At 41.8% G+C, this 9,783-nt stretch overlaps 1 pseudogene; it reads right to left on the reverse strand.

Annotated features, from left to right (window-relative positions):
- Window positions 1-5,098: 5,098 nt before the first annotated feature.
- Window positions 5,099-7,781, reverse strand: LOC123141859 (desmethyl-deoxy-podophyllotoxin synthase-like; annotated as a pseudogene).
- Between the last annotated feature and the right edge of the window lie 2,002 nt (window positions 7,782-9,783).

Here is a 9,783-nt window from a genome sequence, read left to right on the forward strand (position 1 = left end):
ATATATTGTGTGTTTTGCCATTGCTGCTAAATCTTATACACTTTGGAACTAGAAATTTTGCCATGAAACTCCTTGATGGAGGAAAAGTATTATTGTTATACGACACACTATATGCAACTTCATTGTGTAGGGTTTTAATTTATGGTTCTATCTTGGAACCCATTATTTATGAAATACTATTTGGAAAAGGAAGAGCGGAAATATTGCTCAATGATAAAATTAGTGCATTACAGAATTTCACACGATGGTCTATTCTTTCTTGATGGTCCATTGGAAGTTAGAAACCCAAATTGTTATTTGGGGAAGATGACTCCATAGAGAGGAATGTTGATAATGGGAACACATGTTTGGGATTTATTATGTTTGTCATGGACGACTTGGTCACATATCATGGAACTGAATCAAGTGGCTTACTGATTACGGAATTCAAAACTTTAGTGGGAGGAATTTGGTTTTCTAAAGCACATATATAATGGGTATTTGACTTGCACGCCTTTTCTTAAGGTGGAAGGAAAATCTTCACATCATTTTTCCTATATACTTATGGTATTTATTAATTTTTGCATTCCCACTATAGGTCAGATTGTTTATTTATTTTTACTCATCGATGGTTGCACTTTATATGGTTATATGTTTACCTCTCATTATACAAGTTGGAAGGTTTTATTGTGATGTTCACATGTTGTACTAAAGTGGAAATTCAGTTGATTAAAGAATATCAAAATCTGAACAACTAATTGGTGGGGGAAGTACACTTCGGGAATATATCAATTGAATAAGAGCATGGAACTTCATTCACCATTGTAATATATTGTATACTTCACATGATTGGAGGAATTGAATATCTTTAATACTCCCGTATACTTCACAATTGAGTGGAGGAAGTAAATATCTTTGATACTTTTTTTCGTAGGAAGCATTACATATTGCATTTATACCATTTTTCATCTAGCTACAACCACTCCTTATGGTTTGTGGACTGGACTGGAAGGAACTATTTTATTTGAAAGGAAGTTCTCAATTACTACAAAACACACACCAGGATTTGTTAATTGTTATTCTAGTGGGTAAGGGTATTTTTTTATCCGGAAAAGGAAAACTGGTGGAAAGTAAGTTTGAGCCAGTATTTTTATGAATAATGGTGGAATTATTGGCAATTATACTAGAATATAATCTTGACCCCAATGGAAAATACAAGTGAAACTCCCAATACTAATAAGCTTAGGATAAGTGGGAGGAAATAACTTGGAATATCATTTCTACATAATTAGCATGTGTTGTTGGGGGAAGTCACTCTAAATCTTTTCGAGGAATAACTAAAGTCTCTTAAGAAGGCTTGAATTTTCTATCAATGCACGGTATGGGTGGAAGTAACGCGGGAAGAAACTCAACGAGGAAAGATAGAAGTTTGGGAACTTATTGTTTTTACCAAACAACCGCAACCCATATGTTTGGAATCAGGAGGAAAATAATCATATATGTTGTAGACGGAAATCTTTGGACAAAGAGGAAATATGAGGTTTGCAACATAATATATCAATTTGTGGTCTTGAAACAAGCTTCACATCAATGGAATAGCAGGTCATATGGTCTTATAAATGGAGTGAGGTGACCATGTACAAAGGTAAGTGAAAATTGCATTATTATTTATGTAACATTGTTCTTGTTGTTTGCAATGATAAAGTCACATTGATGGAAGTGAAAGCTTGGCCATATTGTAACTTCCATATGAAAGGAATATTTGAAGCTTCCTATGTTTTGGGAGTGGAACTACATAGGGAATATTTTGAAATGTTTTCTATGGAAAATTGCAAACTTTTTTTAAATACCTTGATAAGGGAAATCATACTCAGTGAGGAATAATGTTTGAACTCATGAGGGAAAAGGGATACTAAATGGTATTGGAATTTGTATATATTTTCATTATACTATCAACCTTAGCTACCGGAATTTATTGTCGCGCATTCAGGCGGTGGAAGGAATTATGTGTCGCTAAGGGAATTTCACACATCATATATGATCGTGGAATGTGCATCACAACCTATCAATTATTTTGTAGTTTATGGTTAAAAGCAAACACACTGAGGAAGTTACCATTGTATACACGAGGTGTGGAATGATTAAACTCAGGTACGTATATTTCATTTATTTGTATAATAATACTAATATAGTGCAGGTTCACTTGACTATAGTCAGGAATTCTTTTCAAAACATGTTTACACATGGAACTTCGTTTATTGATTAATATGTTTCAGCCAAGTGGGAGATGTTGGATATTTTTGTGGCTTTCAACATTTATTCAACATGGTTATTATTTATTTAACTCAACATGGAATTACTCATATTATTAATGTTTATGACAGGGAATAATTGATGCGGAATTTCACTCGGGGATGTAATACTCGAGGTGCCAAGGACGATTGTGATGGAATACAATAGAGGAATTAATAGGGATCGACTCTACTGGAATTTATATGTTCGTACGTATTTTTCCCGGGACATCACAGGGTGGAAGAGTTGGGTTTGTTTTGCAGGATCGGCTCTGCAGCCTGTTGACCCACATGATTAAGATTTGAAGTTGATCTCACATATACAATCTAATCATGGCACATGACTCACACATGTGTGCTAGGGACTAGTATATTTAGACTCGAAAAAACTGACATGTTTTATCGTGGTTGGTAACATTGTTCAGGAGTCATACAGATCTTTCCGGAAACAGGTGGAATTTTAAAACACCTGGAAGTGGAGTCTATAAATAGGTCCCTACCCTCTAGCCTCAATATGCATTGTGAGCGGCACCACGGAAAAGGCAGAGGAATTAGAGGGTAGACCGCATACCCACAATTTCTAACACGGCCGTGACGAAGATCGATGGAAACTGCGGAGAGTCGGCTCCTCGGGCGCAGACCGGGGGAGGTTCTCTTGGTGTCGGACGGCCAAGGGAGGCAGCCGCAACTGCTCACCGCCGCCGGGCTACATATATCAGTCTGGACATTGTCTGACTCCGACGATGGCAAGGGCTGGTCCATGCAGGTGCTGGTCGAGCCGGAGAGCATCCACCAGGATGACGTGTGGAGTGAAAGGCTTGAGCTACGGTGGTTCGGCGAGAAGAGCGGTTTCGTGTTCGTGCGGATGGCGGGCGCGGAGGAGAGCTCCTGGTCGTGGTACTTCATGCTGGAGCTGGCGGCGAGGAGGGTTCGCGGGGTTTGCAAGGGCCCGCCACGGGACGTGCTCGTCTACTTTCCCTACGAGATGGATCACTTCTTTTGGCGCCCAAAATTGACTCTTAAACCGCAGTAGCTGTAATTCTTCGTCGGTTGCCTTTGCATTGAACCATGCATCTCTCTGAGGAAGAAGAGAAGTGTAAGTGCGGGGAGACTAGTATAGGATCTTAATTTAGGTGAGATCAATGAGATCAATTTTAAAGAAAATACATAAGATGTTTAAACATTCTATTTTTTTACGGAATGATAAATCCCGAGCGTTCGGATTTTAAACATGTGAACCCCGAACGTTTTTTATGGCAACTTTAGTTCGGACGAGGTTGGCAACATGGCAATTTTTTGACAAAAAAACGAACTGGAACAAAGTTGCTATGTTAACAACTAAAGTTGCCATCTCGCATCAACTAAAGTTGCCATCAAAAAATGTTCTGGATGACATGCTTAAAATCCGAATGTTCGGAATTTATTGGGGTCCAAAAATTATAGATACACATCAATGTTTGATGTACATCCTCAAAAAGTTTCAGAGTGCTGAGTTGAGATGTTTGATGTACATTCTTCGTCGGTTGCCTTTGCGTTGAACCATGCTAAGCTGATAGGTTTTATTTTGGGTAACTAAACATAAATAATTTGGATAATCAACTATTTATTTCTCAAGACACCCTAATCCATGGGCAATCTCATCTTCAAAGCAGTTTCAAAGTGCTGAGTTGAGATGTTTTTTTCCATCTTTGTTGGTAAATTACTGATTTTCAATATATATACTGCAATCACTTACAATCTAACTATTTTGCAACCTTTGCTCAACTATTCAAGTGGAAGTAACCTCTCTTAACTGCATGAAGTGAACTTCATGACATTAACCAATGAACTTCGGGACAAAAAGTGTGACAATTTCGTCACGGATGAGGAGAACTTCCCAACCCACGGTAACCACAAAATACCGAACGCATTTCGGACAAAATTTATAATCAATTTTTCTTATATCGATATAGATATGTATCCAACTTCTCTAGTATTAAATATTGCTACTAACACAATGTCTCAGCTTCTACATTCATTCCGTTCTTCCATGTCGTTGGTTTGACCCATGCTGCCAACTATATTTTGTCGTTTGCGATATGTGCATCTAAAACAACATTAACAACAACAACAAAAAGTAGCATGCACCCGGAGTATAATTGGTGACCTCTAGGTGAGCAGCATACCAATTTACCATTTCACCATTGTTTCATTGTTTGTGGTGTTATGTTACATAGAGATGGCGTTTAATTTTTCTTCTTCAAAAAACTCATTTTTTTTCTTGGTAACTATATTTACCATGAGGGATTGAGAAACACTGTTACTGCACGGTAACCAAATTCACCGACCGGTAACCAAAACCTTAGGCGAACTTCCGTACAAAAAGCATTTTTTCCCGACAAAAAATAAATTTCCCAACTAAGAAGTGAACAATAGAAGAGTTCGCCTTGTTTTTTTGATAAAGGTTATGAATGTGGATTTGGTGGGTTGTGTCCGTTGCGTTGATGTAGACATTATTGGGAGATCAATAAATGAGTTCCTTAAAAAATCACCTACTCCCTCCGTCCATGAATAAGTGTGCTTCTAGATTTTGTCCTAAGTCAAAGTTTTAAAATTTTGATCAACTTTATAGAAAAGAGTAGTGACATATATGACATCAAATTGGTATATTATAAAAGTAAATTTCAAAACGGATCTAGTGATAGTAATTTCGTGCCATAAATGTTGCTACTTTTCTCTACAATGTTGGTCAAAATTCTAAAAATTTGACTTAAAACAAAAGCTAGAAGTACACTTATTCATGGACGGAGGGAGTATGATAGGTGTGTTAGGGAGTACACGAAGCAATATTTTGACCATTATTGACCTTTGTCATAGATAAGGGCATTGTAGACCGGAGCAAATATGTACAGATAGTCTAGGAGTAAGACATTATGAAATCCATTTTGTGACACAAAAATACACAATGTGTAGGGGTATTCTTGTAAAACACTACATGTTTTTTAAATATGCATATCAAACTGTACTTTATAGAAATTTATATTATGATCACACAAGGTACATAGCTACTTATATTAAAGAGCATGTGGTTTTGTAAATGCTATTCGTCTACAGGGGGATACGAGGAACGGGATGCAGAAATAGCTCGGCCTTCCTTCGAACGGTTGCTCCAAACACCTCTGTCATGTCTATTTCCCTTGGGTCCACTCTGGGAGGCAGCTCCCAGTCAAAATGGTAAATAAGGCTAGCCATTGCAATCTCAACGTTTGCATATGCAAAATCAATCCCAGGGCAAATCCTCCGCCCAACACCGAAAGGAGTGAACTCGAAGTCCAAACCTCTAAAGTCGGCAACACCATTGCCTTCAAACCTCTCTGGCATGAACCTTTTTGTCTCATACCAATACTTCGGGTCCCTAGAGATTGCCCATGTTTTGGTTAGCATAGTAGCCCCCCGTGGTATGTCGTATCCTTGAATCTTGCAGTCTTGCACACACTTTAGGGAAGAGCGACGCAGGAGGGTGTAGTCGCAAGGTCTCTTTAATAACCACCTTGAGGTAGTGCATGCTCTTTAGTGATGCCTCTTGTACCGTGGCATGTCTTGCGAGAACATAATCTGCCTCGGATTGCACCCGCTGCATGACCCTTGGGTTTGACATTAGTTCAGCCATCGCCCATTGTAGAATAGTAGTTGTGGTGTCAAGTGCGGCACCGAAGACATCCTGTTGGGATATAAGTAGCATTGATCAGAAGACTGTAAAATTATCAAAGAAGAAGGTTCGATCTAGATGGTCGCTATATGACATCTCAAGTTACAGAGGGCTACAAAAATGAAAAGAGAAGACATAACGTGACTTGAATGGGAACCGCATAATTTTACATATTTGCTAATACTCAATCAACTGATGATTAGTTAAATCTTAATCAACATTATAACCATCTCATTCACACGGAGATTCATACAGATTTTTTATATCCTTTGGTGCATGATTTACATCGTTCTTTGATTTCTATTTTTATCTTTTTTTTTCAGACACAACTATAGTTGCACATCATTGTCAGTCATGCAACTACAACTACACATCCTTGTCGCGTGCAACTACAACAACACATTCTTTGTCAGCCATGCAACTACAGTTTCACATCGCTTCGTTGGCCATAGAGAGAAAAAAAGAAATGGTAAAATAGGAAAAACAGCCTATGCTGATGTCAGATGAGTAAAATCTCGATCGAGTGAGATTTAGTCACACCCCACCTTTTTATCAAAAGAAAGGGGCGGCCCCCCTCTCCGACTAGGGCATCGTCTCTTCTCTCCTAGCTAAAATGGGTTGATGCAAACTTTGTTTTCATTCAATTTAGGATTGGCAAATCTGGAACAACGGTGAAACTTTGTGATGGTGCATAATAAACGGAAAACATTCAAGCTTTAAGCATGGTTTTAAATAGAGGGGCATCATGCTAAACCATTTAGCATTATGTAGTGTTAGCGCAATTAATTTAGCGCTAAATCTTCTGATTAGCGTTATGTAGTGTTATTTGAAACTTTGGTTTTAAGATGATAGAGCTTACTATGAGCAGTGCCCTTATGACTCCGTCGGATAGGGAAACTCGCATGTTGCCTTCTTTCTGGATCCTCAGCAACACATCGACCATGTCCTGTTCGTCATCTCCATCTCTACCCATCCTCCTCTCCTCCTGGGTCTTAAGGATGTTGTCCATGAGCCTGAACGTGTCTTGACGCTGCCGCTCCGCCCTGCCGCTGCGCGGCAGAAGCCGAGCTAACCGCGACGAAGGGAAGAGGTCCCGGAGGTCGAACAGCGACGACAGGCCCACTCCTTGCTTGACGATCTTCAGGAATGCGGCTCTATCGGGCAGCCTGTCCCCGAAGATGGCGCGCACGGCCGAGTCTGTCATGAACTCGTCGAGCCGCTCGTCGATGTTCACGAGCCGGCCGTCGGACGTCGCCCGAAGCGACGAGACGAGGCGGGCCGCCTCCTCCTCGCAGATCCGTCGGAACGCCTCGACGCGCCGCGCGCTGAGCAGCTCTGTCATGAGGATCCGTCGGAGCAGGCGCCAGTGGTCGCCGTAGGGCGCGAAGACGATCCCCTGGCCATGCCTGCAGAGCTCGTCGATGCCCGGGCTGCTTAGCCGCTCCGAGAAGGCGGCCTCGTTGCCCCTGTAGATCTCCCTCGCGGCCTTGGCGGAGGAGACAACGATGGCCACGCGCTCGCACACCCGGAGCAGCATGAGCGGGCCGTGGCGGAGGGAGAGGTCGCGCATGGTGCGGTGTGGGAGCCCGCGCAGCAGGTGGTGCAGGCTGCCGGTGACCGGAAGCTGCCACGGGCCGGGAGGCAGCCTCGGGCGAGGCTTCTTGGCGCGTAGGACGGCATGGAGGAGGAGAGCCAAGAACAAGCATAAGCCGAAGTGGTAGTTGTATGGCAGCGTGAAGTGCTCCATGTGCGCATGTACTGCATACAAGTAGACGGAACAAGGCTCTATATATGATCCTCGCACCATGGTGCGATTGTGATGATCAGAAACGAAACAAATATAGAGCATATACGAAACCAAATTAATGGTAACATGATCCATGGCTTGAGTGGTGTACATAATTCATCTTTGTTTTAGCTGTACCAATTAATATTCAGAGTGTGGAAATGATGTTCTCGAGCTCTGCTCTCAGCTTTCTTTGCGACTTAATTACTTCCTACCATCAGCACAACCTCTAACCGCCCCTAGCTTGACGTTGAGGGAGAGTGACTAATGAAGCGTGATAACCAAAGCAGAAGGATCGAAAAGTTTCTGTTTACTCTTCATCTCTCACTAGTCACTAGCTACACAGATTGCTTGCTGGGACAATAAGTTACTCTAGTTGTTAGGTTTAGGTTACCGGGTCACTGAAACCATTTCGATTGGGATGATTTTGGGTAGAATCATAATTCTGACATACGGCCTAGATCACAATGTATTCTATATAGTAGCAAAATCCCCCCGCGCTCTGATACGCTCCGTGGGGGCACATGATGCATCAACACGTAATACTAACGAGTACTGGTGAGAGGAGGATAGAATTAAAAAATACCATTTGGTGAGCTAGGAGGATAAACCCCTGCAGTAAATTTCCCAAGATTGCATTTTCTTACTTCTAGTGCTAATGCATTTGTAGTTACTTTGATAATATGTATGGGGACTAGTGAAATGTACTACTTGTCGTAGAGATATGCCTAAGAAGTATCGAAGAGTTTCTTTTTCTGAGAAAACGATAGGATCTCTGTCTATTCATATAGAAGACGAAAGTTTTTTTCAGATTATTAGGGAAAATCGGAGTAGAAAGTCCCCCATCAGCTGTAGGAGCGAGGGAACCAAGAAACATGCAACCCCAAACTCACCATCACACCAAATGAACCCAAAGGGGTACCGCACCACCACACCACAGAACGACACTGCTGGTGAAGGAGAGAGAAACCAGACCGCTATGGGAGGAGTAGGTCAAGGCTGCCCCAACATTGAAGGTGAAGATAGCGTCCGCAAGAACACCGCGTTGTTCAAACCACCTAACACCAAGGCGGCCGACACAACATGGGCCGCCACCCCGGCATCCACCAAGCTGGTGTGCCATGCACAACCCACCCTCACCACCTTTCGCGGCCATCGCCTCGACATCCACTGCCCGCAAGCAAGCCATAGCACCACACGACCTAGGCAATCAGAGCCCGAACTGCTCATAAATTTTCAAAAAAAATCTGTTAGAGAAAGAAAGTTTGCTAGTTGTGGGTGTGTGATTGCAGTTTTCTAGAGTTCCTGTAAAGTTGAAAATGCAGCTGCATTGGATCATGTGTATCCCATGACCAAATAAAATAATATTTCCATGTTTTCACTAGATTTCATACTGGTCCTTTTAGGGTAGAAAGTGACAAAGCAAGCGTTGTAAGATGTGACAATACGAAAACTCATCCTGGATGCTTTTGTGCGTGCACGGTGTAGGATGACAGCCGCGTAGAGAAAATTTTCCGATATGTTTCTACCTGAGAGGCTTGTCTGGTCAGCATGAACTAGTAGCGGGATGAGAGGTTTTAGACATTTGGCCAGGAGCTTTGCTAGCCCTTTGATAGGGCAATTTTGCAGCGAGATGGGTCAAAAGCCACAGGGTGTTGTGGCATCTGAGTTTTTTTGGATACAATGACAATCACCCTGTTAATGCAGGAGATGCCTGCATGATTGTGGTAGAAGTCAAGAAAGAAATCATGCAAATTCTCTTTTAACAAGGGCAAAAGCTTCTGTGAAAACCAAGCCCAAAGCCATCTGGCAGGGCTAGCATTCACGTACATGAAGAAGAAGGCATCAAATATTTCCTTGTCCAGGAAGGGGTCATTTAGAGATCTTAGCTGTGGAATTTGTGATGGGTATAGGTCTTGCACAGAGAAGTCCTAGGAAGGGGTGAAAGAGGACCCTAGTAAGTTTGAGTAGAAATTGGTCAGGATTGAAATTTTCGCAACATGTGAGAAACTACTCCGTCTACTATAAGGGCTGTGATT

This window comes from Triticum aestivum, chromosome 6D (genome assembly GCF_018294505.1).
Source record: "Triticum aestivum cultivar Chinese Spring chromosome 6D, IWGSC CS RefSeq v2.1, whole genome shotgun sequence".
In the NCBI taxonomy this organism is placed as follows: domain Eukaryota; kingdom Viridiplantae; phylum Streptophyta; class Magnoliopsida; order Poales; family Poaceae; genus Triticum; species Triticum aestivum.